The sequence below is a fragment of the Macaca nemestrina genome, chromosome 2 (assembly GCF_043159975.1).
Source record: "Macaca nemestrina isolate mMacNem1 chromosome 2, mMacNem.hap1, whole genome shotgun sequence".
Lineage (NCBI taxonomy): Eukaryota > Metazoa > Chordata > Mammalia > Primates > Cercopithecidae > Macaca > Macaca nemestrina.
Genome location: NC_092126.1, coordinates 34,015,237 through 34,036,779, shown reverse-complemented (window position 1 = coordinate 34,036,779; position 21,543 = coordinate 34,015,237). Strand labels below are relative to the sequence as shown.

The 21,543-nt window shown below is 39.3% G+C and overlaps 1 protein-coding gene and 1 long non-coding RNA gene across 13 annotated transcripts in view; one reads left to right on the top strand and one right to left on the bottom strand.

Annotated features, from left to right (window-relative positions):
* LOC139361869 (uncharacterized) overlaps positions 1 to 4,145 on the top strand; it is a 28,493-nt gene extending 24,348 nt beyond the window's left edge. The window contains exons 2-4 of one of the 2 annotated variants that reach the window (XR_011619683.1): positions 830 to 888; positions 2,721 to 2,835; positions 4,012 to 4,145. This is a non-coding gene — a long non-coding RNA (uncharacterized lncRNA). The remainder of the gene's footprint in view (positions 1 to 829; positions 889 to 2,720; positions 2,836 to 4,011) is intronic. The other variant, XR_011619684.1, reaches the window with a different exon arrangement.
* LOC105490389 (NIMA related kinase 11) overlaps positions 1 to 21,543 on the bottom strand; it is a 310,323-nt gene that overhangs the window by 13,213 nt on the left and 275,567 nt on the right. For 2 of the 11 annotated variants that reach the window (XR_011619681.1, XM_071090896.1), the window contains one exon: positions 4,644 to 4,759. The exons of 8 other annotated variants lie outside the window; for them this stretch is intronic. The gene's annotated coding sequence lies outside the window, so the exon portion shown is untranslated. Of the gene's footprint in view, positions 1 to 4,631; positions 4,760 to 21,543 lie in introns of those variants that run through there. One more of the 11 variants, XM_071090901.1, reaches the window with a different exon arrangement.

Sequence of the window (21,543 nt, the reverse complement as noted above, 5' to 3'; positions counted from 1 at the left end):
CAATCATATGAGGTATGCAATATAACTCCTGTTTTACAGTTGAAGAAACTGAGGCACAGATGTTAAGTATAATAACCACTAAATGGCACTGGCACTACATGGGGAGTTCAGATTGATTCTCATTCAGGCTTTGCTCCTAGCTAGCAGTGTGGTCTAGTCACTCAACTCTCCAGGCCAGTCACTATCTTCCTTTATAAATGAAGACATTAACTTCTGGAACAATCTCTAAGCTGATTTTTAATATCTATTAATTCTCAACAAACTGGAGACATTGCTAATGGTTTAATGGATACACGGAAGGTCATTATCATCTAATATTCATTACTCAAGCCCCCAGATTTACAAGGATGTTTAGGGCATCAGAACTTAAAAATATTTACTGATAAATGGTTGTGTATAAAATTAGTCCACCCTGAAAACTGCCTCTTTGCTGAATGCTAGTTTCTATCTCCGTCCATCACACTAAGAGTTCTGTTACCAGTGAGCTGTGACAAGGTAAACACAAAGAGCAAATGCAAAGTAAACTGACTTCATTAAAATGGCATTACAAAACTTGCAGATGCAGGATTTCACATGGTGCGTGAATGTGTCCCCCAAGGTTCACGGGTTGGAAACTTAATCCCCATTGCAGCAGTGTTAAGAGGTGGGATCTTCAAGAAGTAATTTGGTCTTGAGGGTTCTGCCTTATGAATGATTAATGCTGTTACTATGGGAGTGGCTTAGTTATTGTAGGAGTGGGTTCCTGATAAAAGGACGATTTTGCCCCCCTCTTCCTTCTCTCTTTTCCCCTCTCTCTTGTTCTTCTGCCTTCTGCCATGGGATGATGTAGCAAGATGGCCCTTACCAGATGCTGGCACCTTGATATTTGACTTCCCAGCCTCCAGAACTGTGAGAAACAAATTTCTTTTCTTTATAAATTACTCAGACTGTGGTGTTCTGTTACAGCAACACAAAATGGACTACGTGATGAAATCATGTTGGAATCTTGTGCTATCATTGATAAGAAAGGATCTGAGCATTAGGTCAATTACCAAAAAACTGAAAAATCAGTAACAATGATGACAGACTCTTCAAATAGGATGATTTAAATTTTAGGAAATTGGAAGAAGACTTTGAGAAAGTTAACAAGGTCCTCCAATATTTCCCCCAAAATGATCTTCTCTGATTTGACTATGCTTGTTCCTCCATATCTCCCTGATCCCTAGACTTCTTCTGTCCTCTATCCACATTCTCTCCCAAAGTGGGTCATCTAGTTTCATGACTTTAAATCTTCCCTTAAACTGTTGGTTCTCAAATATGCACTTGTCACTTCTCTCCTAAACTCCAGACTCATGTATTCAATTACCTACTTGATACTTCTGTGTGGATGTCTAGTAGGATGTCTAATAATCTTAGAATTATTGTGCCCCGTCAAATTCCTGCTCTTCTCTCTAAAATATCTTAATACTATTCAGTCTTCCCCATTTCTGTTTATGTCAGTTCCTGCTCAGATCAAAAACCTCTGAGTTATCTTTGATTCCTCTCTTTCTCTCACATTCCAGTAGTCCAGTTTCTTTCATAATCAGATCAATTAGTAAGCCCAATCAGCTCCACTTGTAAGATGTAACTAGGATCCCAACACTTCTCACCATTTCCACTACTACTCTGTCTCCCATCTGATTATTTCAGTAGCCTCTCGATTAGTTTCCTGCTTCCACCCTCACTACTCTACAGTCTGTTGTCAACTCCGCAGCCATGGTAAGCCCTACTTTCACTTCTCTGCTCAAAACTCTATTGGACTCTTCATCTCAGACTAAAGGTCTTTCCAGTGCTGTATAATATCCAATCACATCTCTCCAGATTGCCTACCTTCCTCCCCTCACTCGCTCCATTCCAGCTGCACTGGCTTCCTGCTCTTCTTTGAACACATTAGGCACATCCTGCTCTGGGACATTTGCATTGATGTTTTGATGTTCCCTCTGACTAGAATGCTCTTTCTCTGCATATCCATATGTTTCTCTCCTCATCATCTTCAAATCTTTTCCCTCATGTCATCTTCTCAGAGAACATATTCTGACCACCCTTTTTAAACTGTAATCTTTACCAATATTCTGTACTACATATTCACCAGCTCTGCTTTTGTATTTTCTTCTTAGTACTTGCTACTTTCCACCATGATCTGCTTTTCCCTAATATTTTATGATTTATTAATCACCCATTAGAATATAAGGTCCATGAGAACATGAAAAATATTTTTTTGACTGATCCCACTGCCTAGAACAGTGCTTAGTGCATAGTAAGTACTCAATAAATATTTGTTGGATGAATAAGTAGATGTCTTGAAAGTCAAATAGGAAGGAATATGGTGATGTCATACAATTTTATTAAAAAATGTATGTATCCCTAGTATTCTAAGAATAGCTAGGAATTTAATAGTAAATTAAATAGAATTTAATAGTAAAATTATAGCCTAATTTTATAAACTCTAAAATCACTTTTATGGGTTTTAGCTGCTGTTTTTCAAGATAAAACTCCAAACAAGTAGTTTTCAGTATTTCTTATGACATATTCATCATTATTGCAAATGAATTGGCTTTATGGGGCCTGCACAATCATCTGTAGATAAAAGATGACCTCTTATATTTCTGGGTGACTAGAAACAAGCCCTAATTTTTAAAAAGGAATTCTGTGCAGAAGGGACAGTGTTTCTGCCTGTCTTCTTTCACACTTTGCACACCCAGGCCATCTGGAGTGAAACTGAAGTCTGCCCAGAGCTGCTGGAAGCCCCAGCTGCCCTGCTGCCCACGGAGTCCTCTGAGAAGGACGACTCCAGAGGCCCTCAGATCCTTGGAGGAGGTAAGCAGCCAACACAGTGTTGTTCAACAGATGCCACCGTCTGCCATGTAAGTTAAATAAGGCAGAAGCAGCAGCTAAGGAGATTTTAGCCTCCTGTTCTAAACAGTATTTTAGCCTAACAGCAGAAAACGTTTAACATGTTACCCCACTCCTAGAAAAACAAGCAATGTATCTTCAGGGAGAGAGAGAAAAAACACTTTCCACCATTCTCATGGGTCATCAAGTTTAAAAGCTCTCTTATCCCTAACCCTTTAGAGAAACTAACGGAAAGTATGTTTCCCTTTCCCTGGAGCTTATTTACCTTGGAAATTGTTTGTCTGCCCAGAAGTGCTACAATAATGGCTACATACATATTTTTGTTTCCAGAGTCATTAATGATGTCAGAAGTGTAAAACTAAAAGGAGAAGACTGGTTTTCAAGATTGCTCCCCCACTAGGCTTGAAGACCCATGAAGGCAGAGGACCTTTCTCAGTTATCTTTGTACCCTGCACAGTCCTGGCACAAAATAGCACCTAAGTCATTCATTCGGCAAATTTTTTAAAACAATATTCCTGTCAATGACACATTCAGCAATGATCTCTTTATTTATTTATATTATTTTTAGAGACAGAGTCTTGCTCTGTCACCCTGGCTGGAGTGCAGTGGTACGATCATAGCTGCAACCTCGACCTCCCAGGCTTAAGTGATCCTCCCACCTCAGCCAGTAGAATAGCTGGGACTACAGGAATGCACCACCACAACCCAGCTCATTTAAACAAAAATTTGTAGTGACAAGGTGTCTTGCTATGTTTCCCAGGCTGGTCTCAAACTCCTAGCCTCAAGCAATCTTCTTGTGTTGGCCCCCCAAAGCACTAGAATTACAGGCATGAGGCATCATGCCTGGCTATAAGCACATTTTAAATGAGCACTTAGTATGTGCCATGTGGGGCAGATGTAGCCACAAGCCTCTGACCTCACAGAACTCATATTAAACAAATAAACAAATAAGGTAATTTTAGATTTTTTTCAGTGCTACAAAATAAAAACAGGGAAATAAGAGAGACAGTAGAGAACAGGACTGTTGAGAAGAAAGTCTGGAATCCCCAAGAAGGTGGGTGTCAGAAAAGATATTTCTAACGGATTTGGCACAGACCCCCACTTTTTTTTTTCTTTCTTTTTTTTTTTTTTTACCACCAGGCTCTGGAATTTGAACCACCATCTTCAGGACTGACTCAAATGCTAAGGAAGCCAGGCCTACTGCTAACATTTGTAAGAGGCGGCAAGAGTATAAATGGAGATCCACATATGTATAAATAATTAAAGAGTGTGAATCAAGCTAACAAACTGTTTAATAAAGTATGATCTACCCTCTTAGCTTGACAAATCAACTTTTCCAACACATGGAAGAACAAGTTTGCACTCAGGATTCTCAGACTCCTCAGAGTTCTGCACTGGGATGTGCAAGGGCTGTTCAAGCCAGCCCTTGGGGCCCTGATCCCTGCCTCCCGGCCTGTGCCCATCTCTTCTCAGCCTGGCTTCTCAGCCTGAGAGGAAGTTCTTGTACACATATGATACTGCTCCCCTATGTCTAATATTTATCCATACCTTCTGCAAACAGCCACTGTGTGACCACCCTTGGGCTTAGGGTCTGCAAACTGACAATACAGACAAAGGGAACCAAGGCAGAGGCTCACAGACTCTAGAAATGGGCTTGGGGCCATTTGAGCAGAGACTTGTGGAATCCCAGGTAAGCAAGGCATCTTAGTTTGCTTGTGCTGCTTAAACAAAATACTACAGACTAGGTAATTTATAAATATGAGAAATTTATTTCTCAGAGTTCTGGAGGCTGGGAAGTCCAAGGTCCAAGGTCAAGGTGCTAGCAGGTTTGCTGTCCAGTGGGAGCTGCTCCCTCTGCTTCCAAGATGGTACTTTTTTGCTGTGTCCTCTGGAGGGGAAGAAAGCTTAGATGGGTAAAAGGGGGCAATTATCTCTCTGAGGCCTCTTTTGTAAAGGTATTAATCCATTCCTTATGGCTCTGCCCTCATGACTTAATCACTTTCCCAAAATCACATCTCTTAATACTCCTTCAATGAAGATTAAGTTTCCACATGAATTTTGAAGGGGACACATTCAAGCCACAGCACAGGGCATGACCTAGTAGAGGAGATGCAAGCTCTGGGTGTGCAAGTCCCCTTTGCTCCATGAACTTCTTGCTTCACGGGAAGGGATGTGGCTGGAGGGTACCCGTCTACAGCACAGGGCCCAGAGCACCCCTCTTGCCTTGGGTTTAGGGATAATATAGGTGGTGGTTGTGAGGCTACTTTTGCTCATTAAGAAAAGCCTCTTTGAGGATGGGTGCGGTGGCTCACACCTGTAATCCTAGCACTTTGGGAGGCTGAGGTGGGTGGATCACGAGGTCAGGAGATCAAGACCATCCTGGCTAACATGGTCAAACCCCGTCTGTACTAAAAATACAAAAAAAAAAAAAAAAAAAAAAAAAAAAAAAATTAGCTGGGTGTGGTGGCGGGGCCTGTAGTCCCAGTTACTCGGGAGGCTGAGGCAGGAGAATGGTGTGAACCTGGGAGGAGGAGCTTGCAGTGAGCCGAGATCATGCCACTGCACTCCAGCCTGGGTGACAGAGTGAGACTCCGTCTCAAAAAAAAAGAAAAAAAAAGAAAAGAAAAGAAAAGAAAAGCCTCTTTGAGAGGTGGGGCTAAGAATGACATTTGAATGGAAACTTGAATGATAAAGATGAGTCATTCAAGCCAAGACTTGGGAGAAGGGCATTCCTAAGTGAGAGAAGAGGATATGCCCAGCTCTCATAAGCTCTAAGGAAGAGTCACCAACTGGGGTGGGTGGAGCCTAATTAAGAGGAGAAGAATGGTAAGAGATGACGTGAGATGATGGTCAGGCAGGAGCAGGGAGCCTGGAGGTCAGGTAAGGGGGCTTGACTTTGCCATGGGGTAATGGGAAGCCTCTGGAGGGTTGAAATGATTTTAGTTCTGTTACAGCACGATCACTCTGGGTGCTGTGTGAAATGGATGAATAGCAAGGAGCTGTAGCCAAGAGCAAATCAACAGAAGTACCACTCAGAATGTCTCAGTACCCATTACATAAGGATTCTTGTGATTAATTCTTCCCCGAATTTTAGAGCCAAGAAAAATCCAGCTCTCGAACCGAGAGTTGTGGATTAGAGCTTCTGTTTCTCATCTACACACAAATGTGTGCAATGTCTTTTCATGACAATTACAACTTTATCATAAGGTTGTCTACTAAGAAACCAGTAGGCAGGTTTCTCTCCTTGTCTAGACCACCTGAAAGCTCATAGCTGAGTTTGCACTTATTTGCAGAGTAATCTGCTCATTTATCAATCTGGCATCCAATCACAACTTTTTAGCTAACTACCTATATGTTTTCATAAACTTTTCTCACACAGTATAAATTTTAAATAAATAACAATAGCAATTACTCATATAAAACAACTTGAGACTGGTATCAGACTAGTGGTTCTTTCACCAGTGTGTACACTGGAAGTTTTGTTTGTTTTGTTTTTTGATGTTTGTACATTGTAATTGCAGGACAGGTAGTAAGAAGATTTTAAATTCACATTAGCTTTGCTACCACTAAATTATGGTGACTGAGTGTTTCTAATTTACAAAAAAATGTATGCAATCTCTTTTTATGATTATCCCAACTTTATCATAAGGTTGTTATATTTTAAGACATATGAAAAGGTATAAAGTATAATACAGTGAATACCCATATATCTAATTCCCAGTTTAAGAAATAAAACATCAGCAAATACAGCTGAAGCTCCATGAATTCCCCTCCCAAATCATACTCCCTTCCCACCCACAGAGGGAACCTCTATTCTGAGCCTGGTGTTTATCACCACCAAGAATTAAAAAAATAATTTTACTCTATATATACAAGTATGTATCCCTTAGAAATGAGTAGTAGTACTGTTTTGTGTGTCTTTACACTTTAAGTAAATGGTATAAGTTTTTTCTTGTTTTTGCTCAAAACTGTTGATATTTATGTCCTTTGATTCTTTGGCTGATTGACTTTCACTGTGAGTCATGCCATCATTATTTCTGTATTCATTCTCCTGCCGAAGTACATTTCAGGTTGTTTCTATTCCTCTCCTGATCGCCCTCCCCCAACACACAACGCTTTTATTAATAAATCTGCTAGAACATTCTTGCATACATCTCCTTGGATGTGTTGTATCATAAACCACAGAATATATTGAGCTTTTCAGACACAAGTTCTACATTAAGTCATTATTTTCAGATTGATTTACTATTGCTTATATTCAATCCTTTAGAATGGCCTCAGGATATTTTATAACAATGGAGCACAATCCAGAGAGGGACAGAGTAATTTTAAAAATCAGAATTATAGAATTTTTTAAAAATCCCTGTAAGGTACCAAGGAGCTCACCTAATGGAACACCTTCATTTTATGGACAAGAAAACCAATGCTCAGAGGGGGAAGGAGTTGCCTAGTAGTGAGCACTGGGCTACCGAGGGCAGCAGATACCTTCATTGAGCCTCCACTGTGATGGACATGTGTACAAACCTTACAAATAAACCCCTTGCTTTCCCTTCTGTTCTCTAAGACTCACTAAACAATGTGCCATGAAACATAGCCCACTTGATGAAGTCCCTCCTGAATGAATTACAATTGTGCTTCCTTTATCAATTCAAGCCACATTTTTTTTTTCATTTTTGAAGAGTCAATTTCACATCAGCTTTACTGAAGTAGAAGCAAAGATCAGAAGATAAAATAGATTTCTTTACCAAGCATAACTAGAATAACTAGATTTACAAAGGACAAATTTTTAAAAATCACAAAGGAGAAAACAGAGCATAAAGTTGGAAGAATTTCTCAGAGCAAGGATGAGTTCCCATGACTGGGAAACTATTCAGTTTCCTTAGTTAAGAGTGAATTTTAAAATCTACATTTCGTTTGGTGAGTTTCAACAAGGACTCTTTCCTTGACCAAAGCTTAATCTTGTTCCTCTGAAGCCTCTTCTTGACTAGGCCTGGTCCTGGCCTGCAGAGCCCAGATCAGCAAGAATTCCCAAACCCTTGATACTTAACCAAATCCTCTTAGTAATTTCCCATCCACTGACCCCTTCGCTATGCCCATTGCCCATAAATCCCCAGCTGTCCCTGCTGCATCCAGAGTCCAGATTAATCTCTCCCCTGCTGCAATAGTCTTGAATAAGGCCTTTCTTGCCTGTTTAATTATGTTTCATGCTTTTTTCTTCAACAGATTCACCTCCTAATACTAAACTGTCACTGAGTCCTTCATCCGAAACTGCCTGTAATTAGGATAGCCATGTGTATCCCTTTACTGAGACAGTCCCAGGGCCTGCCTGACACAGGAGCACAATTACCAGTGGCTGCCCAATCTACTCTCAAAATGCCTTGGTTTGCAGAATAAATTGTCTTCACACACATGAGGTGTGAAATTTACTGGCTAGAGACACTCATTAAGAAGAGGACTTTAAAAATGGTGCTACAGAAATATACACAGAATAAAAGAGAGCAAGTTCATGAAACTAGAACACTCCCTTTTCCACAGTGCCTCCAGAGGCGCAGTTACATTTGATTTGTATCATATTCTATCCAAGTTAAGTGTTTCACCATAAATAAAAATTGATGATTTTCACGAATTTCTCATTCAAACATATTCATACAATGTCTTTATTATGCCTCTCCTTTGGAAACTACAAATGGGTTTATTATAGAACACCGCCCAGAAATGTGACATGCATTCCAGAAAGAGAGGAAGACAGGGGAAGGAGACAGGTAGAGAGGAGATAGAAACAGACCAGGAAGGCCAATGTGGTATAGGCTTCAGGAAAAACAGCTGAGGTTGGGGAATCAATACCTCCTTTTCCAGAAATTGCATTAAAGGACTGAAATGAATTTGCAAAACAATAATTGAGGCCGACACCTGCTCTTGACAGAAGGGATGAATCAAGACTGAACTGTGCTTTAGCACCTGCTGTGGGGAGGAAAGAACAAGAAGGGAACTGCTAAAGCTTTTCGCCTAGAAATGCTGAGTTTTTTAATTGCTTTCTGAAGCCAAAAGAGAAAATTACTCATTAAGGTGGGGTTTGCTGAGTGATTTTTGAACAATGGTTTGTTTGTTTGTCCTAGCTACTTCCACGTATTTGAAAACATTTGCAAGAGGCCCTTATTCTGCAGAGCTTTCTTAGGTCTGATGGAATGAGACGAGAATAACAACTGCACACTCAGTGGGCAGGATCTCAGGCATGGGCTTTCAGACATAAGATGTGATGCAGGGAAGAGGGGAACAAGTTAGATCAGATAATCTTCAAAGTTTTCTCTAACTGGAAAGTCTAAGGTTCTGCCATTCAGTGGACTCTCTACATGGGTTTGCTAATCCCATTTTACAGAAGGAAAGATTCAAACAAGGAGAGAGCAAGGACACTGAAGGGGAGCGGGGGCCTCTTCATCAGAGCTCAGTATGTGACCCACAGGGTCAGACTGACAATTTAGAAAAGAGGAGCCAAGGCCATCACAAGGATGCTCCACTGAAGCCTCAAGGAAATGTGATCCCACCAATGGCATCACATCACATGTGAGCTGCTTAGACATGCAGAATCTCTCACCCTCCTCAGACCTACTAATCACAATCTGCACTTAACGAGACCCCAAGTTCTTCACATACACATTAGAGTTTGAGAAATACAGGCTCTGGTTTGCATTTCTCTGATGATTAGTGATGTTGAGCAGTGATTACACTTAAAGTAGCAAGACTCTAGAAAGTAGTTACAACTATGAACTAGCTTTTTAAAAAATGTAATTTCAACTTTTAGATTCGAGGGGATGCATATATGTGCAGGTTTGTTACATGGGTATATTGTATATTGTGTGATGCTGAGGTTTGGGATATGAATGACCCCCTCACCCAGAGAGCAAGCATAGTACTCAACAGTTTTTAACCCTTTCCCCTTCTCTCCCTCCCTCCTCTAGTAGTCTTCGATGTCTATAAGTGACAACATGTGGTATTTGGTTTTCTGTTCCTACAATAATTTGCTTAGAATAATTGTCTCCAGCTGCATCCGTGTTGATGCAAAGGACACGACTGCATTCTTTTTTATGGCTGCAGCATATTCCATGGTGTAGATGTACCTCATTTTCTTTATCCAGTCCCCCACTGATGGGCACCTAGGTGGATTCCATGTCTTTGCTATTGTGAATAGTGCTGCGATGAACATACATGTGCATGTGTCTTTTTGGTTGAAAACCTTGTTTTCTTTTAGATATATACCCAGTAGTGGGATTGCTAGGTCAAATGGTATTCCTGTTTTAAATTCTTTAAGAAATCTCCAAGCTGCTTTCCACAGTGGCTGAACTAATTTACATTCCTACCAACAGTGTATAAATCCTCCCTTTTCTCTGCAGCCTCACTGGAATCTGTTGTTTCTTGACTTTTTGATAATAGCCATTCTGACTGATGTGAGATGGTATCTCATTGTGGTTTTGATTTCCATTTCTCTGATATTTAGTGATGTTAAGCATGTTTTCATGTTTCTTGGCCACTTGTATGTCTTCTTTTCAGAGGTGTCCATGTCTTGCCCATTTTTTAATGGGGTTATTTGGGTTTTTGCTTGTTTAATTATTTAAGTTCCTTAAAGATTCTGGATACTAGACCTTTGTTACATAGTTTGCAAATATTTTCTCCCATTCTGTAGGTTGTTTGTTTACTCTGTTGATAGTTTCTTTTGCTGTGCAGAAGCTTTTTCATTTAATTAGGTTCCACTTGTCAATTCTTGCTTGTGTTGGAATTGCTTTTGAGAGCTTATTCATATATTATTTCCCAAGGCTGATGTCCAGAATGGTGTTTTCTATGTTTTCTTCTAGAATTCTTACAGTTTGAGGTCTTACATTTAAATCTTTAATTCATCTTTAGTTAATTTTTATATATGGTAAAAGGTAGGGATCCTGTTTTATTCTTCTGCATATGGCTAGTCAGCTATCCCAGCACCATTTATTGAATAGGGAGTCCTTTCCCCATTGCTTATTTTTGGAAGACTTTGTCAAAGATTAGATGGCTGTAGGTATGAGGCTTATTTCTGGATTGTCTATTCTGTTCCATTGGTCTATGTGTCTGTTTTTGTACCAGTATCATGCTGTTCTACTGTAGCCTTATAGTACAGTTTGAAGCTGGGTAATGTGATGCTTCTGGCTTTGTTCTTTTTGCTTAGGATTGCTTTGGCTATTTGGCCTCTTGTTTAGTTCCACGTGAATTTTATAATAGGTTTTTTTCTAATTCTGTGAAAAAATTATGTTGGTCATTTGATAGGAATAGCATTGAATCTGTAGATTGCTTTGGGTAGTATTGCCATTTTAACAGTATCGATTCTCCCAATTCATGAATATAGAATGTTTTTGTATTTGTTTGTGTCATCTATGATTTCTTAGCAGTGTTTTGTAGTTCTCCTTGTAGAGATATTTCACCTCCTCTGTTAGATATATTCCCAGGTATTTTATTTTTGTCTGGCTATTGTAAATGGGATTGCCTTATGAACTAGGATTGACATAGAATTCTGACATTCTTATAGGATCAGGGCAGCTTTCTAAGCTGGGAGGCATTGTTTCCCACACAGCATCCTCTACTGAAATACTAAGCTTTCTTTTTTACAATATGAGTTTAAATCTGGTAAAGGTACTGTAGAAGGAGTCACCACCAATTTCAGGCTACAGCTGTCTTTCCTTCTCTCTCTGTCTCTCCCTCTTCTTCCCCATTTCTGGAGGACAGATTTGCATTGATAATAATTTTGATTTTTAACACATTGTTAGTATTAATCAGTCTACTGTTCTATGTCTTAAGAGGAGAGCACCAGCCTTGCATGAGATGGAGATTATGAATCAGTTTGTTTGGTAGTTTGCTGGATCTCCTTGTCCACATTTACTCCTGACTTCTAATTCTGCATTGGCTAGAATTCTCTTTGCTTAACTAAGCAGGAAACCATTTTCTCTTTAATTTGGGTACTACTGCATTCTAATTTTATTTTACTGATGATCTGACTAGAAAACAACCAAGCATAAAGCTGTGTTAAGAATTTAATTTTTCTTTGATTTTCTTTGTATCTGGGGAAGGTACTATAGAAATTATTTGGTGTAAAATAGTTGTGATAAGGTCTAACATATGGGCAATCCTGGGGAAGAAACAAAAATAATTAAATCACAGGTTTTATGTTGAGCTATATGGAATTGCCATTTTTACAGGTTAAAAACAAGTCAAATATGGGCAATTTCATATAGTTCAGATGAATTAGAATATTTTAGTTTAGAATTTCTTGACTTAAGAAATATTGAGAAAATAGAAAGTACTATTTGTGGAGGCTGGGTTGTTTATTTTACTTGGAGACTTGTTTTTATGAAATAAAAAAAAATGTTTTCAGAGGCTAGATAATCATCTTTGTATTCTAAGCCACCATAAAGAATAGTGTGTTAGAAAGTAAGGTTCAGTTATAGATTCAGGATGAACGTATGTGTCCTTGAAGGAGATTTATTTTTTGCATGTGTGAAAGAAAGATATAAATGGTGCTAGACTTTGACACCAAAAACTAGGGAAAGTTTCTTTTCTACTTCCTTGCCACAGTCAGGTAAACTCTGATAGAAGTAAGAAGAGAAGATATTTCCCCTACAGAACCAACAACACATTACCACCACTCTAGTTGGAAGGTGGGAGAATATTTGAATATTTCAAAGCAAAGTAGTCCCTTTTTGGTTAATTATTACAATTCTACTACAAGCATGCTGAATTTCCATGGCACTCTGGGCATAATTCTATGACAGCCTGAACTGCGTCACAGTGTAATTGTGTGTTTAAACGTCTGTTTTCCCCATACTAGCTTGATATCACACTTTGAGTAGTAAAGTAGGAATCATGCTTATTTGTAATGATGTGCCTAGTGAATGCCAAGGGAGCTTAGCACACAGCAAGCATTGATAATTATTTTCTTTCAAATGTCCTGCTTACATAGGTTCACTTAGCATTACATCACAGGAATGTCCTAAGTTATTCAAATTTCTACCAAAATAGTTTTTGTAATGGCTATAGAATATTCCATTGGATGTAAATATTATAAATTATCCTTTTATAAATACATTATATATATAAACATGTACACACATGTACTAAACAACAACATATGCATGAGACCTTATTATGCCTATTGTTCTGCATCTTTCTTTTCTTGGTTAACAATATACTTTAGAGAGCTCACCACAGAAGCATGTGCAGATCTTTCTCACTTCTTTTTAATGCCAGGATAGTATGCCTTTGCAGGGATATATGTTGATTTTCCAAAACAACTGTTATTTATACTTTCAGGCTATTTATAGCTTTTTGTTATTAAAAAATCCTGTAAGTATATACCTTTGATATATGTTTTTGTGCATTTATACAAGTATTTACATAGCATAAATTCTGAAATTTGCTGAATTAAAGAGGATTTTCACTTAAAAAATTTGAACAGACATTGCCAGATTGCTCTCCAAATTATCACACTAATTAACATTCTCTTCAACTCTGTATGAAAGTAACTGCTTCATTTTAAAATGGAAATAGTGATTGGGATATATTTGTGTTTGTGTATTTGTTTGGGATTGAAATAGAGTTCAAGAACTCCAATGATACTATGGCACAACTAAATTAGGTTTTGCTCCCTCCTTCCCTATCTCCCTTTCCACTTCTTCCTCTTTATCTTCCTTCAATTTTTCTTTCCTTATTTCCCTCTTTCCCCTCTTCCTTCTTTCTTTCCCATCATTCTACCTTACTATTTTATTTAATGGGAGAAGAGATAGAGGAAAAATTAGACTGAAGGACAGTGAAGAATTTGAAGAAAGCAGGAAATGGGCTTAAGTTGGAAGCAGACTGTTGGGAATACATGGAAATCTGCAGGGTGGAGCAAGTCAAACATACTGAGGAGGACAGTTTGGATATGATTTTCTCATCCAGGGGGAACTTGTTTAAAAATGCAGAGGTCTGGCCGGGCGCAGTGGCTCATGCCTGTAATCCCAGCACTTTGGGAGGCTGAGGCAGGTGGGTCACGAGGTCAGGAGATCGAGACCATCCTGGCTAAGACAGTGAAACCCCGTCTCTACTAAAAATACAAAACAATTAGGTGGGCGTGGTGGCGGGCACCTGTACTCTCAGCTACTCGGGAGGCTGAGGCAGGAGAATGGCGTGAACCTGGGAGGCGGAGCTTGCAGTGAGCAGAGATCAGGCCACTGCACTCCAGCCTGGGCAACTGAGTGAGACTCCGTCTCAGAAACAAACAAAACAAACAAACAAAAAATGCAGAGGTCTGTTGTAGGGCCTAAAATTCTGCATTTCCTTCTCTTCTCCTCCTCCTCCTCCTTCTTCCTCCTCCTTGCACTCCTCCTTCTCCTCCTCCTCCCGCCCCTTCTTCTTCTTCAGTGGGGGTAGAGACAGGGGTTTCACTGTTGCCCAGACTGATCTTGAACTCCTGGCCCCAAGCAGTTCTCCTGTCTCAGTCTCCCAAAGTGCTGGGATTACAAGCACGAGACACCACAGCTGGTCAGATTCTGCATTTCTAATGGGACCTCTAGTGATACTGCTGCTCTTCATCTGGGACCACACTTTGAGGAGCAGCAATTAGTTGCCATAAATTGTAGGCAGGAGCGTTCCTAATCAGTGGTAAGGGCTGTGATCATCACTATTTACAGCCAAGGATGCCTCCTGCAAATGAAACAAGGGGATGAAAGCAATGAGCAGGAGCAGTGCAGCACTACTGCTTCACCCATCAGTTGCAACCTGTGCTGACACCAGCACCAGGACCAAACAGCCGCTGCACTCATACCAATGCTTAGTTTTTCACTCTGGCAGGAACCCTTATTGAGGAATTAGGTCAAATTTTATTCATTTCATCTCCAAAGCTCTGTCACAGAGTCCTTCAACATTTCCTTGATTCACATAATATCTGGTGCTGCTGACACTGTCCTGGGTTTAAGTGGCAATTGCTTGCCTTAGCTTCAGTCCTGAGGGTGCCCACAAACTGCAGCTGGTAGGATGGAAGCCTCACCCCATTATTTTCTATATTGTATGAGAAGAACAAAAAGGAAATTATTGCCTAAAGGCCCAGCATTAGTTTGAGTCCAAGCTTGAAAGCATCTCAACTTCCATTTGAAATTTTAAGCCATTTTTAAGCTCCTCTATAAACTCTCCATGCTCCACTGAAATAGTTTTCAAAATACCATGTTTCAGCAAAGTTGGGATTGTTCATGTATGCTTTGGAACCAGGTACTTTTATATTTTATTCTTCCTGTGTAATAGTTTCTTTACCATCAGTTTTTGCAAATCAAGGAAAGTACAAATGCTAACTTCAAAAAACTTGCAAGCCAAAGTTGAGAGGAGTATTTTCCATTTCTCTGATCTAAGCCAGACAGTGTTGGATGCTGGCATGCCTAGGTTTTCCCTCTCTCGGTTTCCACCTAAGGACAGGATGGCATAAAGATACTGTTTTTAAAGTATCAACAACAAAAAAAGCAAAAACAAAGAAGAACAATAAGAAAAAAGCAAAAACACACATAATCAAAATACAGGCGGGAGCTCAGGCGTGGAGCCTTAAGAAAACTAGTTAATGCATATATTCTCGTTTTCAAAATATAATCAAAAGGACAAGACTCAGAATAGCACAGGTCTGAAGAACTTCGTCACCTAGCGAAGATGTTAAATGTACCTTCTGTGTCTATGCCTAGGATGATGGTGTTTGCATTTGAGAAATAGGTTCAATGTGAGTAAAACTGTGTGCTTCTCTAAAGCTGGGGAGGGGAACAGGCATGCAGGGTTAGCTTTATGAGTGACAGATACAAATTAAGGATACACAAGAAAAGTTTCTAATATGGCAGTATTCCCTTTAGATTTTTCTCTAATAAGGATAATTTTAAAATATAGTGATTAGCAATTAGGTTGTTTTATGCTTGATTAATGCTTTTATTTGCAATAAAAAGTTCTATTTAAGTAGAAAATAAGATAGGCATAATGTTTCTTTCCTTTTTCAGAAAATTAGGCTGTTTGGATCATATGTTTATAATAACCACAGAACTATTGTCTGTCTACCTGGTGTATGAAACAAAACAAATAGCCTTTTGAGAATTTTCTTTGTATATCCATATATAGAAAGCCATAAAAATATTTATGCCTTTGTACTGATAAGTAAAAAAATAGAAGCATGTCATCAATGATAGACTGGATAAAGAAAATGTGGTAAATAGACACCATGGAATACTATGCAGCTGTAAGAAGGAATGAGATCATGTCCTTTGCAGGGACATGAATGGAGTTGGAAGCCATTATCCTCAGCAAACTAACACAGGAACAGAAAACCAAATACCACATGTTCTCACTTATAAGTGGGAGCTGAATAATGAAAACACATGGACACAAGGGTGGAACAACACACACTGGGGCCTGTTGCGGGCTGGTGGAGGAGGAAGAGCATCAGGAAAAATAACTAATGGATGCTGGGCTTAATACCTGGGTGATGGGATGATCTGTGCAGCAAACCATCATGGTAGCAAACCTGCACATCCTGAACATGTACCCTGGAACTTAAAAGTTGAAGAAAAAAAGCATGGCAAGATATAGAAACAACCTGTGTTTACTGATGGATGAATACACACACACACACACACACACAAACACACACACACACACACACACACACAGAGGAATATTAATCAGCTTTAAAAAGAGGAGATCCTGCCACTTGTGACAATGTGGATGAACTTAGAGGACATTGTGCTAAGTGAAATAATTCAGACACAGAAAGAAAAATACTGCATGATCGGAATCTAAAAAAAAGGAAACAGACTGCATACAGCACATAGAAACAGAGAATAGAATGGTGGCTGTCGGGGGAAGGGATTAAATGGGAAGATGTAAGTCAAAGAGTACACAGTTGCAGTTAGGTAGGATGAATAGTCTAAAGATGTAATATACAACATGAGGACTATAGTCAGAAATATTGTATTGTATACTGGTAATTTGCCAAGATAGTATATTTTAGGTATTTTTATTACATACACACAAAGAAACTATATGAGATGATGGATATGTTAATTTGCTTGACTACAGTAATTGCTTCACTATGTATGTGTATATCAAGGTACATATATCAAAACATCATGTTGTATACCTTAAATATGTACAATAAAAAAGAAGTGAAATAAAAATAAAATATAATAAGCTCCTCAGCAATTTCCATCCCTTAAGATAACTTATAAGTTGTTTGTTTGTTGCTTTTTAAAATATTTAACTTGAAGCCTGTTTATCTGCTACATTTGGCATTGAATAACGAGCTGATAAGGTAATAAAATATGTTTTTAAAACATGAGTATGGGAGCTTAGAAAGGCTTGTCCCAGGACAACTGAAGTCAAGGCTGTTTTCCACCTAGGACGCTGAAGGAATTGCTCAAGTTTCATGGTGAAGCAAGAAACACAGAAGCATGATATGCTCCAAGAATGTTTTTGGTGTGTGGTGGGCAGGCAAGTTGTGCCAGTTTTTCAGCTATGATCTCAGCTCCAAGCCCAATTTCTGTACTCTGCCTTGTGATGTTGAGCTCAAGACTCTGCCAACCCTACTTTAGCTTTCCAGCTGCTTCCTACTAGGTAGGCTCTGCCAATGGGAAGTGCTAACGAGAGACTGGAAAGCTGGAAGAGAAAAAGACTTATCCTACAGTTTCTGTGAATGATGGACAAGTTGAGAATGGCTGGGTAGGATTCCTTTTCAATACATAACATTCTTAAGCCTAGAGGATTTTCTCACAAGATTTGTTGCATAATTTGATATTAAATCAGCTACGGGTGGAACAGCCTGGTCCTTGTGTAGAACATCAGAAATGAGCACAAAAGAACCCAGTATTCTTGATGATTGTTCCATGAGTTTCCACCTCTAGCCCCTGCTGTCGATGCTCTAACAGCAGAGAAGATAAACAGAGTGTAGTGTGGCATGAAATTGTGGTTACAGTATTTTACAACTTCCTTAATGCAACACACACACACACACACACACACACACACACACACACACACACACACTTTTTCTCCATGGATAAATTGGAAGAAAGCAATGAGAGATTTCTGGAGAAGAATCTGGAGATTATCAATCAGAATCCTGGGTATAGTTAAACAAAGATAATTAGATGTCATTACAAGAATAAATGCCAGCATTGTTGAGTTGTCAGCTGACACTTATTTCCCAATATATTGGACTGAAAAGTAAATATACCTTAACTTGAAGACCTTTTAAATGAGTTTAAAAAATTGCCAATTCATTTATTGTTAGGAAAACGCACAATGTTGAAATGCTACTTGGTTCATATGCAAACCTGTGGGGCAAAACTGTTACCCCTACTTTGCACTAAAATGCTACTGTTGTAAAAGCAGTGTTGTAAAAGTCCCCTTCTTGAAAATTCCTAAGATTGTTTTGTTTGTGTTGGTTTAAAACAGCAAAATTGTGCATGGAGACATGTTAATATGAACATTTTCAGATGTATTGCTGTGTCTATAACATAGTGAGGACTGTGAAAACTTCCTACGTCTTACTTTTCAGAAGAAGATATATGTGCGACCAAAAAACATATGAAAAAAAGTTCAAGATCATGGATCATTAGAGAAACGCAAATCAAAACCATCATGAGATAGCATCTCCCACCAGTCAGAATGGCTGTGATTATAAAGTCAAAAAATAACAGATCCTGGCGAGGTTGCAGAGAAAAGAGAACACTCACACACTGCTGGTGGGAGGTAAATTAGTTTAACCATTGTGGAAAGCAGTGTGGAAATTCCTCAAAAAGCTAAAAACAGAACTACCATTCGACCCAGTGATCCCGTTCCTGGGTATGTAACCAAAGGAATATAAATCATTCTATCATAAAGATGCATGCACGTGTATATTCACTGCAGCACCATTTACAATAGCAAAGGCATGGAATCAACCTCAATGTCCATCAGTGGTACACTGGATAAAGAAAATGTGGTACATATACACCATGGAATACTATGCAGCTGTAAAAAATGACATCATGTCCTTTGCAGCAACATAGATGGAGCTGGAGGCCATAATCCTTAGCGAACTAACACAGGAACAGAAAACCAAATGTCACATGTTCTCACTTGTAAGTGGGAGCTAACTGATGAGAACACATGGACCCAAAGAGGGGAACAACAGACACTGGGGCCTACTAGAAGGTGGAGGGTGGGGAGGAGGAAGAGGAGTGGAGAAAATAACTACTATTGGGTAGTAGGCTTAGTACCTGGGTGATGAAATAATCTGTACAACAACCCCCCCGACACGAGTTTACCTACGTAACAAAGCTGCACATGGACCCCTGAACTAAGATAAAAGTTTTTTAAAAACTTACATCTTGTCTACTTCCCTTACCTCTAATTTTTAGCCTTCCTATTTGAACTGTTCTGAAACAGGCATTCAGAAGTGTCTTAGGGGTTCTGAAACTTGGCTGAATCACCCTTGGCCCTATTCTAGATTAGAAGGGATCAACTTGAATTTGTGCTGGTTGTTACAGATGTAGAAGGTACAATTATGAGGCTGAGTTGACTGACCATTCAATAAATATTAAGTGTCTTCTAAAGAAACAGATTCAGGCTATGAACAGATTCCTCAGAGGAAGGAGCCCTGGAGCCTACACTCACCCTGGGACCCACACTATAAATTGCCTGGACTAGTTCTCAGGAAATTTGGATTCTAGGTCTGCTCTGTACATAGGTTGAAGCTTAGAAGATATTTATTTCATCTGTAAAATGGGCTCATGTCTACAATGATTATCCCACCCTGACTCCCCCACTGCCCCAAGATCAGTGGGCTGGAAAGATGTTACAATGTCTCTAAGGCACAAGAACTGTTATAATTTCCACAGTGTGGGCATTGTCTATTCCCAGTCAGCTGGTTTTGATCAGCATCTAGGTTATAAACAGCAGCTGGACACAGTAATTAGTGTAGCAGGCAGCAATACTGACATGGGGAAAGAGGTGGCCATTGAGGGCTGAGGACAAAAAAACTAATTGTAATGTTCTGACTTTCCCTATGGTCCAGTGCTTTCCATGAGTCCATTAGGGTAATCACTTAATGTGTAATCTAATTATTTCAACCCTGGAAAGCAGGCATTGTATGCACATTTTATAGATGACAAAATTAAACCTTGAAGAGGTAAAGCAATCTGCCCAAGATCATAAAGTTGTTTAGTGGCAAGAAAAATCAGAGTCCAAGTCTCCCTGACTTAAAGAACTGGGCTCCTAACATCTCAGGGCAATTACACATCCTCATCTAACTCCGCCCTTCCCCATTTTGGCTTTACTCCCTTGGGCAATTAAAATTTTATGGACAAAACCCATGTTTTCTTGGGTGACTGTGGCCTGGTTGCCTTCCGAGCTTTTCTATATATACCTGGTAACTATGGCAGGTTCTAACATTTTCCTAAAATACATTACCCAACCAGTTATTTCAAATCAAAAATAAGTTCAAATATCTCTAGACTTTGTGGGCTTCCATTGAATTTTTCAGCAGCTCTCTAAAACAACAGACAGTGGTTTACAATTTTTGCTAAATCTTTATCTTCTCTGGGATGTTTGTCACTAGATCTTACTGATTCGCATACAACAAATATTTGCAAGAGCTATACTCTTCAAACATATCCCTTTCAGTGCTGTTCTCAAATCTCACTTCCAAGTGGCAAACGTCAGCTGCCTTAGCACACTCTGTAATACGTCTGCTCTTCCACAATCATCCACGTTTCTAACATTATTCACTCAGCAATATTAAGCCAACACCATAGAATACAAGGTGCTTCTATTTGCTTTGTTGCATTTAATTCAAGTTTCATAATAAACAAATGAGAGTAGGCAACATTAATGATCTTTTACATTTAATAGAGCAGGAAGAGGAAGTCCGGAAAACTCAGGCAATTTGCCCAGAGCTACAGGGCTAGTAAATCACAGAGGTGATTTAAAAGTCTTGGGCTTTCCTGTGTGGGGTTGAGAGGAGTGAACAAAGGTTGGTTAATGGATACAAACACACAGGTAGATAGAAGGAGTAAGTTCTGATGTTTGATAGCAGAGTAGGGTGACTATAGTTAACCACAATGTATTGTATATTTCAAAATAGCTACAAAAGAGGACTTGAAATGTTCCCAACACATGGAAATGATAAATGCTGGAGGTGATGGATATCCTAAATACCCTGACTTATTACACACTCAATGCAGGTAACAAAATATCACATGCATCCCATAAATATGCACAAATACTATGCATCGGTTTAAAAACTTTTTGAAAAAAAGTCCAGGGCTTCTAAATCTCCTAAGGCTGATATAATTCTGTACATATTTACTTAAGCAAAGGATGAGGGATCCCAGGAACCCCACTAATCCACAGGGGAGTTATGAGAGGGGAAAATAGCTATCAGGGTCAATAGATATTTCCTTCTCTCCTAACCACGGCTTAGGAAGGAGGTCCATGATGCTCATGCTGTAGAGCTAGAAGCAATTACTAGGCTGCATATTTACAGACATCCCATCAAGGGTATTGACAACAGCAGCTTAAAAAATGAAACACCTTCATTTTAGGACACAGTTTGGGTGATGCAAACTGCCTAAGATGCTGCATTAATGTTGCTGTGTGACTCCTGTCTTTTCCTGT